This window comes from Parasteatoda tepidariorum, chromosome 3 (genome assembly GCF_982258835.1).
Source record: "Parasteatoda tepidariorum strain Cologne lab strain chromosome 3, Ptep-v5.0, whole genome shotgun sequence".
Lineage (NCBI taxonomy): Eukaryota > Metazoa > Arthropoda > Arachnida > Araneae > Theridiidae > Parasteatoda > Parasteatoda tepidariorum.
This window is the reverse complement of record NC_141757.1, coordinates 84,654,888-84,670,562: the sequence shown is the minus strand read 5'-3', so window position 1 is coordinate 84,670,562 and position 15,675 is coordinate 84,654,888. Positions and strand designations below refer to the sequence as shown.

The 15,675-nt window shown below is 24.2% G+C and overlaps 1 long non-coding RNA gene across 2 annotated transcripts in view; it reads right to left on the bottom strand.

Moving 5' to 3' along the window:
* LOC122268859 (uncharacterized) overlaps positions 1-15,675 on the bottom strand; it is a 402,125-nt gene that overhangs the window by 53,623 nt on the left and 332,827 nt on the right. Inside the window, exon 1 of one of the 2 annotated variants that reach the window (XR_006224727.3) lies at positions 4,801-4,922. The exons of the other annotated variant lie outside the window; for it this stretch is intronic. This is a non-coding gene — a long non-coding RNA (uncharacterized LOC122268859). Of the gene's footprint in view, positions 1-4,800; positions 4,923-15,675 lie in introns of those variants that run through there. 2 annotated transcript variants of the gene reach the window in all.

Sequence of the window (15,675 nt, the reverse complement as noted above, 5' to 3'; positions counted from 1 at the left end):
TTTTACCACCCAAATACATTTTATGTTTCTGAATAAGTGAGATTTAAAATATGGATTTTATTTTACGAATTATTTCTTATTTTTATAAGTAAATCATAAAGCACGTAAATATTACCAATACTTATCTTATTTACTTTTTATTCATAAAATCTTAAGCAACCACATTATGTAATTACATATAAGAAGGATTTAAGAATCTATCCCTCTTATACTTTCTTATTTCAGTTTTATTTATAAAATGTTATCCACACTATTTATTGACACCAAAGTGAAACTTAAAATACGAGCCTATATATACTTGTTTAAAGCCAATTTAAAAATAAAATTTTGCGTAAATACATTTTGTATAAGTATAATTTAAGATATGAATTTTTCAGTCTCTGTTCATCTAATTTTAATAACTAGACTGTACTCAAATATATTATTTCTACATATAAGTAAAATTCGATATTTTAATATGCTTATTCTTTTCTTTATTTATATCAATGAAATAGTAAGCAATAATGCAATTCTACACCACTTTCATAAATATAATGCTGTATAGTATTGCAAAAATACAATCAAATAAACGTATAAATAAACATATAAATTGTGATATATTATACCAATTGATGTATTTAACAATTGAATTCAAAAATATATATCTAAAAGTAGATTTAGTAATATTGTTAGATTTTCTAACGGATAGATGAGTTAAAAATAAATTTTTGTTTGTAAACAGTTTATAATGAAAATATTCAAGATAGCTTCCTAACCAGTTAAGTTCATAAAAATGCTTTTTCATTATAAAAGTCATAGAAAGTAAACTAAATGTTTAAAATGACATTAATTTAAGTTATAGAAAAAAGACTAGTATCTGTAAAAAATCTGCATTTTGCGTTTCTAAACTTACTAAGAAAACAGAAAAAGAATAAGAAAGATTACAAAAGAAAAGCAGAAAATACTTAAGAATACAAAATGAGATTACAAATAATAAGATTACATAAGATTACTTAACTAGCATAATTGCGGATAGTAATACTTGTAATAAAGCATGATAGATTAATATTTTCATCATTATAATTATTATTTTCCCAGTTTTTCATGGAAATTTGACTTATGTAACTAATTATTGAATGTAATGTAATTTTGAGGAAAAATTTAGAGACATATTTTTCTTGAACAATGCTAGAAAATTTTGAAATTTATTAAATGTCTTAAATTTTATCTTTTTTTGTCAATTTGAAATGATTGAAACAACTCATGAAGAATTTTTTATTAGAAAACTAAACAGCAGAAAACGTTGCGTTAGGTTATGAACTAAAAGAACTTTTCTTATTTATTTAATAAGGAATTTTATAAGTAAAAAACTAATTCAAATATTTAGCGTTTAAAGTAATATATTTTAAGAATAATTTGAATGATGATTTAGTGACTTTTCAAAAAATCAAATCAGAATGAAGAAATCAAATTGAAAGTAAGAACAAAAATACGCTTAAAATAAAATGTTAATAAAAAAAATGTACAAATGAATTTTATGAATAAAATGTATTTTATCGCAAAAAATGCTAGAAGTACAGCAATACAATTTTTTAATGCAGTTATAGATTTGAATTTTATATATTTTTTATTTTTTCTGTCGCAGTTAAATAGATCAAGTAGAATTGAAATCATTTTCCTATAATACTCCAAGGAAGCAGCTTTATTATCGGGAAAAAATTGAATTATTAAATCACGTAACTGTAATTTCATTTAAGGAGTTAAATTATTCCATTATTTTTAAGATTTCTATGCGTTATGACACTATCTGAGGAAGGGGGTCGAAATTTAACTAAAGTCAAATAAACATTGAGTCAAGTGAATAAAAGTTGTAAAATAAAAGTTATATATATAGTCATTAAATAAACTGCTTTCTTAAATCACATTTTTAATTGAATTATCCTTTTAAGAATACATATCCTAATATTCCTATTGTTTTTATCTTTTCATTGCTTAATTATTAATTGGAATTCTAATAAATATATTTTTTTGACTAGTAGTTTTTACTTAATACCCAGATTTGTTCTTAAAGGGTAAAGGTTTCATAAGAAATACCAAACATTTGATAAATTACAACTTTTTTTAATGCAAGAATAAATTTCTTTTCATAGTTATTATAGTATTTTTTTTTAATTAGAAACGGAATCACTATTTATCTGTCACTTATTATATATTTATATAGCAAAATTAAAAATAAAATTTTAAAAATTATACTTCAGTGTTTTCAATAAAAATCTTGTAAAAATTATCAAAATCCATGTTTTGACAGATTATTTTCATTTTCAAACTGACAATTACGAATATAAATGCTTATTCAAGAAAATCAATGAAATATGCCATTTAAAGTCATTCTTTTAGTTGTATGACATGTTGTTATTAACTGATAATAGCTAATTTCTGAAAAAAAGTTTAACATGAAATTTGCTAGAAAAGTTTGATTGATGGCATTTAAGTCTAGATACAAACATATAAGAGAAATATAATAATTTCATGAATTTGTTCTGTCCAATGCTATTAATGAAAAAAAGATGTAATTATGCTTAGTTAATATGTTTCAAATGTATAGAAAACATATACGAATGTATGAACATTGAGAAAACTATGACAAGCAAGCATATAGATCAATGACCTATTTAGACATTATGCGATTTATAGAGATTTCGGAAGGAACATTTTAAAATATATTAATACAATTAATGTTTTATTGCTTTTGTTTTACCGCAATAACTTCATTGTAAATGTTTTAATAAAACCCATTCCAAAATTATATTTTTATGCAAGGTTTCAAATAAATTTGTGTAATATTTGCATTCTAAAATTGAACATTATTTGTCAATATGCAAAATTTCTTGACGCAATTACAATCATAAAACTGGCTACATATTTTTCAAACAATAATCACATTTTAGATGAAAAAGAAACAATAATTATTCAAAAGAATAATTAAATGTTAAATTATATTTATATAATAATTATAACAATTGTCTCTCATAAACAGTTAGATTTTATTTATTATAAAAAACAGCTGAAAAAACTTATATGAACAGGAATATATTTTTATATATATATTATTTTAAAATACAATAAAATATTAAAAAAAGTAATAAATATCTCAAGGTTGTTCAGTTTTAATGCGTATAATTCAAACTTCGCTAAAAATATTAAGAAATTGAAAGAGAAAATCGTAAAGTCTCTCTAAATATGATTTTATTTAGTTTCTTATTTCCTCTAAAATAAGTACAGCGAAATACGATAACTAGTTCTTCTAAAAACAAAGGATTTTTATAAAATAAACACTGAGCACATTTCTAAATTTAACAAGCTTTATTTTGGTACAAAATTTACTTTTAAAAAAATATTTCGAACTTAATTAGAGAAAATAAGTAAAGGGAAATGTATAAATAAACTATTTTAAAAGATAATAACATATGACGATAAAAGTTTACTTTCAATATATATTTTAAATGATAAATTCTAAAAGAAAGTAAAACATTCTAAAGATAAGAAATTAACAGATTATTGGAGATATGTATCTATCAACTGTAAAATCTTTTAAATCTTCATGTTTAGACAGTATTTTTAATATTGATTCTCATATTTTTATTACTGTAGTATGACATTTTGATTGCATTGTTTATTATTTTTTATTATCATTTACCTTTTATGTCTTATAGTCCATTATAAGGGAATTTCTTGTCGTTGTAATGAGCAGCAAATACTCCAAATCCCAACCGGGAAATCAAAAATTTAATTTAGAATTATATTCACTTACAAACACGGAGAAAGAAATTTTAGTAAAATTACCGTACACAGTATACTAATAACACTTATGACAGAAAAAAACATAATTCTGGTTAATGAAACTAAAATTTATGGTATTTAAACCATTCATTTGATTTTCGAAATTACATACATTTAGTAAGCCGAACGGAAGTTTAATTCCACTGAATAAATAGTTTTTACGCCATACTCTTAATTATCATGGTAAAATTACCAAATTTTACCATATTTATACAATATTATCACATATTATAAACTCATACTTTATTGTAAATTTTATCAAAATCATTACCAAAGTGCTGAGGTAAAATTTACTCAGTGCCAGAAAAGTTTCCCATAATCCGAAAAACATGGTAAATTTCGCCATATTTTGAGTTTGGTAGTTTTGACTGCAATTTTTTCCCATGGAGGATTTCATAGTTTTGTTAAACATAGGAATTTTTGCGAAATATTTAGGTATTTATGTATCGATCAAAATATTAAAAAACTTCATTTTGTTCTGAAATATAATAATAAAGGTGATAATTTAAATTGATATAATTAGTATAGTTATTTTCATTTGTCGATGATTAGTTCGTCATAAATATTACTTATGTTTAAACGTGCTTTACATTACTCTAAAAATTCTTCTTAAAAATACGTTAAATACAAATAGAACTACTCTTTAAATGTAACATATAAACAAATGACGCACTTTGAATTACGTATAACTTAATAGCTTAATAAACAATGCAATAAACTTTGCTTTGTTTAATATGCTTCTTTATTATAGTTCATTATTCATATTGTATTGTTTATTAATCTTTATTATTGAAATTTATATAAAATGCTGTTTTGGTAATAACAACATATCATTTAAAATGTCATATTCAGCCATATCCGCGATATTATTGTTAATAATATAATACTGTAATGTGTTTACCACAATATTATTAATAATAGTTCTCTTAATAATAAAAACAAATTCGAAACAAAAGCACTTTTATTTTCACATTTACTTACTTATTAACTGCAGTATTTGAGGATTTTTTTCAAAGAAGTACTCTGATACCACAGAGGAAAATTAGAGATGATACTAAGAAAGTAATTCATTTAAAAACTTCCATTTCAAGCAAAAACTAGAAAAAAAGCGATAACTTAAGCATTGTTGTTTTGATTTGACGTTGCGTTGTTCTTCAAAAACTTCACGTCATACCACATTATCAAAAGTACTTCACTTAGCTCTACGATCTCCATTTAATGTACATCATAAATATATTTGAAGTTAAAACTTCAGGATTTAGAATTTTTCTTATATGATATAATATTCAACCATCAAACTTTAAAAACACATAAAAATACTCATCCAAACGATGCACGTAAACATATAAGGAAGCGCCAACTAAAGCGCCAAGTAATATTGTAGTTTATATCCCTGTATCTTAAGCTGCTGGTGATATAAAATTTTTTGAGAAAAGAACGTTTTGAATGCTTTCACTCTCTCACATCTTTTTATTGCAGGGAAAAAAGACATTTGGGATTATTTCATGCCATTTTAACGAATGGCGCTTTTTGGCTCCTTTTTTTTCGTATCTCTTTCGCTTTTTCAATCTCATTATGATGTCATCATTTTGAAAATGTACAGTTTAAATAAATGATTCGGGTGAAATGACCGAGTGAAAAATGGCTGATTGTCCTGTTAAAAATGTCGTCTTTTAAATTACAGCAATTTCTCTCTCCTCGCTGTGATTGACTGTTGTTTTATTGACATTTATTTCGACTAAGCAGACATCATTGCAATAATATTGCTGGATCATTCGAAGCAGCAATAAATGTAAATGTTTTGATGCTTTAGTCTACGAAGAAAATCTCCGTTATTTTTTTTTAATATATGATTACGAGTAAATCAAATGATTTTGAAAAATAAAGAAATGTTTATTGCCTTTTTCAGTAATAGCTACCTTATTTAGGTTTTGTTTATTTAATATCGAAATTTTACAAGCTTTAAAAAGAGTCTAAAGCTTTTTAATGTGCTTTCCTTCCCATTAACGCCTGAATTTATATATCACGACACAAAAAAAACTCCTATTAAAAAAGTGGTTATTTGTTTTAGCTAAATAAATGTCTTATTCTGTTAACTACCACTTGATTTTTGAAAGGAGCACGAAACTTTTGCTTCATGAGAAAACAGTCCTGTTTCAGATAAGATGAATTCTAGCAATTCGTGTGACGTCGCTGTAGCTTAGAATGCGATGCGAAAATCATTTAAGATAAAGACAGTTCTTTTAAAAAAAAAAAGAGAAAACTACCGAAATATGATAAAAACAGAATTTTATTCGACTATTGATCCTGATTTTTGACATTTATTTCGACATTGATTATTTATTTTATTGACATTTATTTCGGTTCAGCGCGCATCATTGCAAGAATATTGCACGATCATTCGAAACAGCAATAAATGTAAATGTTTAGATGTTCAGAAAGGCTTTGCAAGTAATTTGAATAATTTTATAAAATAATTAAAGCTTTTTGCTTTTTTCCTAATTGCAACCTTACTTAGATTTTACTTATTTAATATCAAAATTTTATAAGCTTAAAAATGAGTATGAAACTCTTTCGTGTGTTTTACTTAAAATAAAAAACATATAAAGAATGGGTTTTTTAGGACCACTTCAAAATTTCTTGTACAATGATAGGAATGTAACTTTACTATATGTTTTCTAAAATTTATTATTTAAATAAAATTACTCATTATCACTCTTTTTAATTAAAAGAAAAACAACTATCTCTAAAATTGAGAAAACTACTGTAATGTCAGGAAAACAAAAATTGTTCCGATTACTGACCAATATTAAAAGAAAATTTTATAACGTCAGAAAACTTGGTCTTATAATGTCAGAATACAGAAATATAAATTTTTTTTACATGTATGCTTTTTATAAAAACGCTTTTAGCTTATCTATTCTTTTCGTATTTATTTTATTTGCTTGCTCTTGCATCTAATATAGATGTAGATCTTTTCAACAATTATTATCCGTTATAAACGTTATCTTCTCTAATTTTTTTATATTGCTAGAAATATTTGACTTTGATATATAATCCAAATTCCTAATATACTATGAAAACAATGAATTAATTTTAACAAATGTCAAAACTTATAAACATATAAAACAAAAAAAATATTTTAGATAACTTAAATATGCTATTTAATTATAATATTTTTAAAATACTGAATTAGATATGCGAAATGATAATGTATTGCAAAACCAATAGGCTTTAAAATAGTGATTACATAATATGGTTCAAAAAAAGGAATATAACTGCAATAATATTTAGATAACAAAACACTACAACAGTATTTAAATGTCCTGCAGTATATTTCTTTTAATATTTTAATAAGTATTGTTTGAAAAATTATTAGTATACTTAGTTTAGTATGCTTAGTTTAGTATAATATGTTAGTATACTTTGTATACTTAGTTTAGTTCAGTATACTTAGTTTAGTATAATATACTAGTATACTTAGTATACTTAGTTTAGTATACTTCGTATGCTAAACTAAGTATCGAAGCTTTAAAATATTTCAAAATATTATTGCATATATATATATATATATATGCAATACCATTTTGATATGTGTTAAAACGTACCATATATTTCTTTTAGTATTTTAAGAAGTATAATTTGAAAAATTATTCAACTAATATAATTCCAATACTAAGCTAAGTATCGAAATTTTAATATATTTCAAAATAGTATTTTAATTCAAATATAATCACAACATTATTTATTTAAAAAAAATCCTATCAGTACTTAAAGACAAATATTCAATTTTCGTATATATATATATATATATATATATATATATATATATATATATATATATATATATATATATATATATATATATCATTTAAATATCATTGCCTTAACAGTAGTTGGTAACAAAACCCAAATCAGATATCTAAATTTTATCAACATAAAGTAATTGGGAAAATGGTTGTTCCCCTTCCAGGAAGTCTTTACCCAAAAGCGGACGTCTTCAAGCAGAGAGAGACTTGTTTGCATGCCAATCAAACTCTATTTGGTCTCTGGAATTCTTCGGCAGAACAAGCTAACGGGGAAACATTTAGCCCACGACGAATTAAGGGTTGTAGAGCGAGGAGATTTAATTCTGAGTAATCGAGGGAAATTTAATTTTGCTCCCCTGGAATTGGAAGACTTCGTTTTGATGAGAATGGGCTGGAATTCTTGTCGTATACCTTTGACGGCGATAAGGCTTGTTGAGAGAATGTGAGGAATGGGTTTTGATGTAGAAACTCAGATTGAAATGCCATCTTTCCGTGGGTTCAAGTTATATTTAAATTATATTCAGTGCCACTGGATTGTAGGAATCTCCAGAAAATTAAAGTTTGCTCTTATTATGATCCAATTTCATGTTTGTGTCTTGCCATGTAGCTGTAGTTAAAAGTTTGTAATTGTTTATAGTTAGTCTAGTAAATTATTTTAAAATTGCTTTTAAAAAAGAAAGAGATTTTAAATGTGGAATAAAACTTAAAGTTCATTTAAAATTAGCTGCTGAAAACAGCTTTGCTCTGAAGAAAAAAAATATTGTTTAAGTAATATATATAAACAGTTTGTTATTACATAACAGTATTATATAACTATTTTTAGTCAGAAAAATTTGTAGTAATGCTTATTTATTTAAAGAAATAGGCATACTTTCCAGAACAATTTGACTATAAAGAACCCTTATCCAACAACTGTAATTAAATTCTCCTAGAGAATAAAGTTAATTGTGTATTTAATTCAATAAAATATAATGTATATATATATATATATATATATATATATATATATATATATATATATATATATATATATATATATATATATATATATATATATATATATATATATATATATATATATATATATATATATATATGTAGCAAAATAACTAAATACAAAAAAACACGACGAAAATTTAGAAAAACAATAAGTTTCATTTATTGCGCATAAGCTGCAAGTAAACAGAACTCATAAAATAAGTTCAATCTGAAGATAAAACAAAGGAAAATTATTACAGACATACGAAAAAAGGGGGAGAAAGAAAAATAATGATAAAAATAACAAAAAACTGGGGGGAGGGAGTAAATAGTAAAAGAAAAGAAAGAAGAAGAAAAAAATTCAGGAAAGAAAAATGATACAATTTTTTTAAAAAATCCGGATATGAAAGATATAAATTTTTCATCAGCCCACACGATTATATCCGCAAACATTAGTGCTTTCTAATACTGTATCAATATAGCCAAATCAAAATATATCAATACAATAGTGTGAGGAGCACTAAAAAAATATTTACAAAAAATACAACAAATTAAATAGAAAACAATAAGTAAATATAACACGTTATAACAGAAAATAAAACATAAAGAGAAAACAGAATAAAACTTAAAACATAATCTATAAGGCGAGTAGCGAATTCAAATGAACTTACATGAACGGGAAATTTTTCAAGAATGACTTTAAAATATTTTCGTAATAAGATTGCCAGCTTGCAAAATATGAAAACAAAAGCGCGAATTGAGCGTAACTAGAGGAGTTTTGTTTTAAAGTGCGTTCTTACTGCATTACTGAAGTGCGAAACTGGATGTGCGCAAGGTAATATTATACTGGACTTCAAAAAAAATTTATCCTTTTTCTTCTTCTTTATTTATTTATTCCCCCCCCCCAGTTTTTTGTAATTTTTATTATTATTTTTCTTTTTTCCCCTTTTTTTCATATGTCTGTAATATATATATATATAAGTTCAAAATGAAGAATAAAACAAAGAAAAATTATAGACATATGAAAAAAGGGGTGGGAAATAATAAGTAAAAAAAACAACAAACAACATTTTATAAAAAAAAAAAAAAAAAAAAAAAAAAAAGTGAAATGTTAATTAAAAAACCGGAAAAAAAGCCGGAAAAAAAAGATATAATCTTTTCTTCAGCCCACACAATATATATATATATATATATATATATATATATATATATATATATATATATATATATATATATATATATATATATATATATATATATATATATATATATATATATATATATATATATATATATATATATATATATATATATATATAAGTTCAAAATGAAGAATAAAACAAAGAAAGATTATAGACATATGAAGAAAAAAAAGGGGGGGAAATAATAAGTAAAGAAATAACAAACAGTTAAAAAGAAAAAAAAAAGGGGGGGATTAAATTTTATTTAAAAAACCGGAAAAAAGATATATATATATATATATACAACCAAATTTTAAATAGGTGTGTACTTTTCTGAAATAGCTCGAAATTTTATAACTCAATTAAATAATAAATTTTATGTAATAATTTAATAATTCTATGGAATGTTATAATTTCTATAAAATGTTGCTTTTTGAATTCGACCTTTTATAATTGTAATTTTTGAACTATATGTCATTATGGATTATTCCCTTGAGCAAGACATACATACATATGGCTACATATTGGCAAGTTGCTCTTGGTGACTATTTTGGTGTCTTGATTAATTCATAGCGCGTGTGCTAAATTTGTTTTACTTTGTCATCTTTCTAAAAGGTAGCAGACTTTAATATTTTTCATGACAATTACAACTTAAGAAAATAATGCGTGCAATTTAAGTGTGTTGTAGTCTAGGCAGTAGAAAAGGAAGCGGGAATATAAGAACAATTGTCCCGGAAATATTAATTGGCATTCAAAAGTATTCCAGATTAATTGTTAAAATTTGTTTCTTAAATAATTAAAGTTAAAAATTTCAATCTTGAAAATATTCCAAATCAAAAGTAAGAAAAATATTTCAGTACAAAAACTAATTACTTTTATTATGGAAAAAGTGAAACTTTTTAAATCTTTAATTTTTGAAACTGAGCCTTAAAAATTGCCAGATTAAAAGATATAAAATATTTCGATGAACTTTCATTGTTCAAATATTAGATTGCAGGGAATTCATTTAAATTGAAAGTGCTGCGTAAAAAAGAATACTTCACGCTGATAACAATCTAAAAATAGTAAACGTAAATAAAAAAATTATTTTTTAAAAAATAAATATTTTTGTAACTTATATAAATTAAGAACTTGATTGTGGTTATAATTCATAAAAAATACTCATTTAATTTAAAAGCGGATTTCACTTTTTTTGAAAATATTCGAAACACATTTTCCTTTGTGTTTATTTTTTTCCTAGATTGAATCTAAAGTAAATTTTGGAAACGGTTCTTTCAGTTTTCCCCATTTTCCAAGATATTAAAGAAAGGAAAGTTTTATTTCAATTAACAAAACAGATACGATTCTCCGACGGATTGAATTTCAAATAAAAATACTCTTTTCATCTACTCCATTTAAAACGTTTCTGAACAAAAGATTTGATTAAAGAAAATTTTAAATGTTTTTCACTTCAATTATTTGTCGTTGTAACAATTTCAACTGAAATAACTAAAAGGATTGAAAGAAATCGATTTCATTAAAAAAAGCCATTATTTTAATAGTTTCTTCTCCGTGTCTAAGAATTACATTATTAAGCAACATTTCTTTCCTTGTCTAATGGTACAAAATCTTTTTCATTAGATTTCTATTGTTCTCCTTTACTTCCAATATCATTTTCACCGAGAAAAATTGTTTTGTTATTTTTTTTTCTGTGCGTCATGATTGCGACCAGAGAGACTGAAATAATTATGTTTACTGGGGATTAATGGTGAAAAAAAACAATTATCTAAAGCACAATTCAGAAGTATAGTTTCAAATACAGTTTTGGGAAAACTTATTTTTAAAAATAAATATGTATAAAGTATTATGATAGATATAAATGTGAAAGTCAACATAAAATAAAAACTAACTATTTTATATTTTCGCTCCTTACAATTATTATGACCCTAAAAAATTATTTTGGTACAATAGAAAACTTTTAAGTTGAAATTCTCTTTATTTCTTAAACAGTTACTCTACATTATACGCAATAATGCTATTGAAAGTAAAACAATTTAAGTTAAAAAGAATTCTGTGAATATATGTCCGTATCATGTGCACAGTATAAAAAATTCCGGATTAAATTACAGTATAAATTGCTTAATAACTTTGGGTGCATCATCCATAAAATCCAATTTAGCGTAAAATCAATTTTGCCGTAAAATTCATTTTTATCGTAAAATATTATATCGTATTTTCTATAATTATATTTTTTTTAATGAAGTGATTCAGTGGTTATACGGTAATGCAGTGTTTCCCAAACTTATGACTTTTGTGTACCCTTTCTAAATTTTTCGTAACGCTGTGTACCACTAATAAAAGAAAATTTATTTTTTACTATAAAAAATTGCACAAACGTTAAAAATCCCAACTGGCTGTTGACACCACTAAGTATTAACTGTTAACTGCGCAAAAAACAGCCAGTAGAAAATTATGTAATCGTAAATTTTCATAGCTAGCTTTGTTTTTAAATAAAAAAAATTGAAATTTTGGTTTGTTGCAAGATATTTCGCATAAGAACGCGTACCCCCGCTAAAATGTTCCCGTACCCCTGGGGGTACGCGTACTACACTTTGGAAAACGCTGCGGTAATCGATACTTTGTCAGTTACGGTATATAAGACTTTTTTGTATCTAAGATCTTTTGTATATAAGATCTTTTGTACATAAGATCTTTTGTATATAAGATCTTTTGTATATAAAATTTTTCTGTATATAAGATCTTTTGTACATAAGATCTTTTATATATAAAAATTATTCTCCGGTATATAAGTACCTGATCTCTGAGTGCCGTTTTTTAACCGCAATTTGATACGGAATTTTCTTACAGTACGATGAATATTGTAAATAAAAAATACTTCAAATGTTTTTTTTAACATCAATTTAATTTAAAAAAATGTTTTGTAGGCATGCATAATGGATAAGTTTAAGAAAGAACTTTATAACATTAAACGTTACGTTCATTATAAATTTAATAAGCTTCTAAATTATTTATTAAACATAATCTTATATTATATTGTAACAAAAACAATGTCGTAAATTCGTCCTGATTTAAATTTCCAAATCTTTTAATAAATATGACCTCTTATGTGTAATCAAGGCTCATATGTAGGATCAAGGAATTGTTTCATAGCTTTAAATAAGTTTCTAAAGTATTTCCTATAAAAATGTATATATTTAATATTGTTAACAATAAATTCCTAAAATATTTCATTGCATAATAATAATTTCATTAAAAATCAATCGATTTTGCAGAAATATTTATTAATAAGATTAAGGATTTTATTGAAAATATTCAAACCATCTTACAAAGTTTGAATAAAATTGAGTTAAAAAATAAGAAGAAATAGAAAATATTCAAGGGATTTATTAAAAAAAAAGGAAAAAAAACGAAATCTACTTTTTCTAATGAGTTATTTTCTTTTGAAATTTATATATTCCATCCCTAATCTGCATTCTTGTTTATTAATTCTGATCAAAAACAGCTTTTCTCAAGGTTTTTATTACACGTAAATCTTTTAGATTTTGCAATAAACATATTCAATTAGCATTATTTAAAAATAAATAAATGTAAACACTTAAAAGAAATAAAAAAAATCTATTTTAAATTTGTTAAAAACTCTGTAATTTTATCTGTTGCTTTTTGAAAACATATCTCCCACACCTATTAAAACATATATTGTCTGGATTTAAACAAAATTTAATGAAAGGTGTCGTTTTGTGTCAAATTGAAGCAAAAATAGTTTTGAGGGTTAAAAACTGCTTTAAAAGTTCTTGAAAGCAGCTTTTAAGTATCGAATGAAACTTGAATTTCTCAAGAACTAAGAAATCATAAAAATATGAGGATGATCTATGAGCTGGAATATATAAAAAATTGAAATGTAGCGAATCCTAAAGACTAGATTTATTTTTCGCTCTTGTTATTTGTTTTTGGGCAAAGAACAACTACATTGTTATGAAAAAGTAGTGTATTGACGAGAATACTAAATACAAAATACTAAATACTAAATCAGAGAATTATTTTGACTTGCCTAAGTCGATATTCGAAAAAGTCTTAATATGAAAACACATTTAATACATATTACATTGGTAACAACAAAATAATGAATGGTAAAGTCAGCACAATTGACAGTAATGAAGAAATCAAAACAAAAAAGGAAATGTAATAAAAATTAAGCAAATAAATTGAAAATAAATTAATTTAATAAATAATTTTTAAATAAAGGTTTAAAAAATTTAGTGACAAAAAATAATACAAATAATGTAAACGTTTGACCAAACGAAAGGTGTCCGTAATAGGCCTTTTTTCCGAAACATTTCATAACTAGTCTATCTAACATTCTAACTATTCTCTCTTAGAGTGCAAACAATTATATTTATAGCAATAAAATAAAATAACTTTAATACTCATACGATGCAGATATATTTTTTTTCTCGAAAAATTTGCCGTGTCTATGGCTCAATAGTCCAAAAAAGACCAGTAATTTTCGCCGAAGCGCTTTGGTAATGATTTTGCAGAAATTAAGAATGCAATATGGTTCTATAATATGTGATAAAATTTGATAAAAGTTTCAAAGTTGATAATTTGATTATACCTTAGAGCCGGGCATAAAAGCTATTTATGTAGTTAAATTTAATTTTCCGTTTTGTATTTTTTACTTATTTTTTATTTAAAAATTGTAAAATTATTCAATAATTGTAAAAAAATTGTACAATTGTACAATTTTTTTACAATTATTGAGTAATTTTACAATTTTTTTACAATTATTGAGTAATTTTACAATTTTTTACTTATGTATTAAAAATAATATTTTGAAAACCTGAACTTCTAGTAAACTGTCACCATATGAGAGAAAAATTATGAAATGAATTATGAATTTTTATCGTTTAAATACAATATATTTTGACTTTTAATACCAGAATTACGCTTGATTTTCACTGGAAATGAAACCATAAAGTACTGTAATTTTCTTTCAGAATTTTTTCAGCGTCTATTAATCATGCCATATTGACAGTGTTTTTCTCCATCGTTTGTTAGTTTTATTTTTTTTCACTGTAAAACGTTGTTGAATAGTAAATGATTCTTCTAATGTCATTAAGATTATAAAATTCTACCACACCTTTCATTTTTAACTTTCTCAAAATGAGTATTTTTATCTTAAAATAACCAATATTGACAGTTAACGGCCACTGAATATATTTTTTTTCCTTATAAGAATATTTTTTAATTCTATATTGTTAATAAATTTGATTAAACAATTTTATGTTGCATAAAAAATATATAAGGTATTCGAAATTCGTAATTTCATTGGCAATTGACCTAATATTTGTTAACTCTGCTTGCTAGAGAAACCAATTAATTCTTTCTTAGGGATTTGAAGAGCAATCGGCTCCTAGCTGCTCCAAAACACCCACTCATTTATTGACCAAACATTTGTAATCGATGAAGCGTGGGCGTGCAAATTTACGAGTACCACAATATCTAGTTTTCTCAGTTTTTGGAAATGTATCGCATTCTCATGTTTAGTATATTAACTAACTTTTACCTTGCAACTAAAGTCAAATTTCTAGGCCTGAATGTTTACTTCGATAAATATTGTTCGATGTGCCATGTTACCAGAAAAGTGTTATGATTAGTAGTACTAGATTATACAGTACAATTAATTTTAACTATTTTCTGTGACATTAAGAAACTTTACATGGATTGAGAAAAGAACTATCAGAATATGGTAAAATAAACCTTGTTTCTGGCTCTATTGGTACACCAAAAGGCTCAATATTTTTTACCGAATCGTTATGGTAATGATTTTTGGTAAAATTAAAAATAAAATATGGTTTATAACATATATATATATTAATAATATGTGTTAA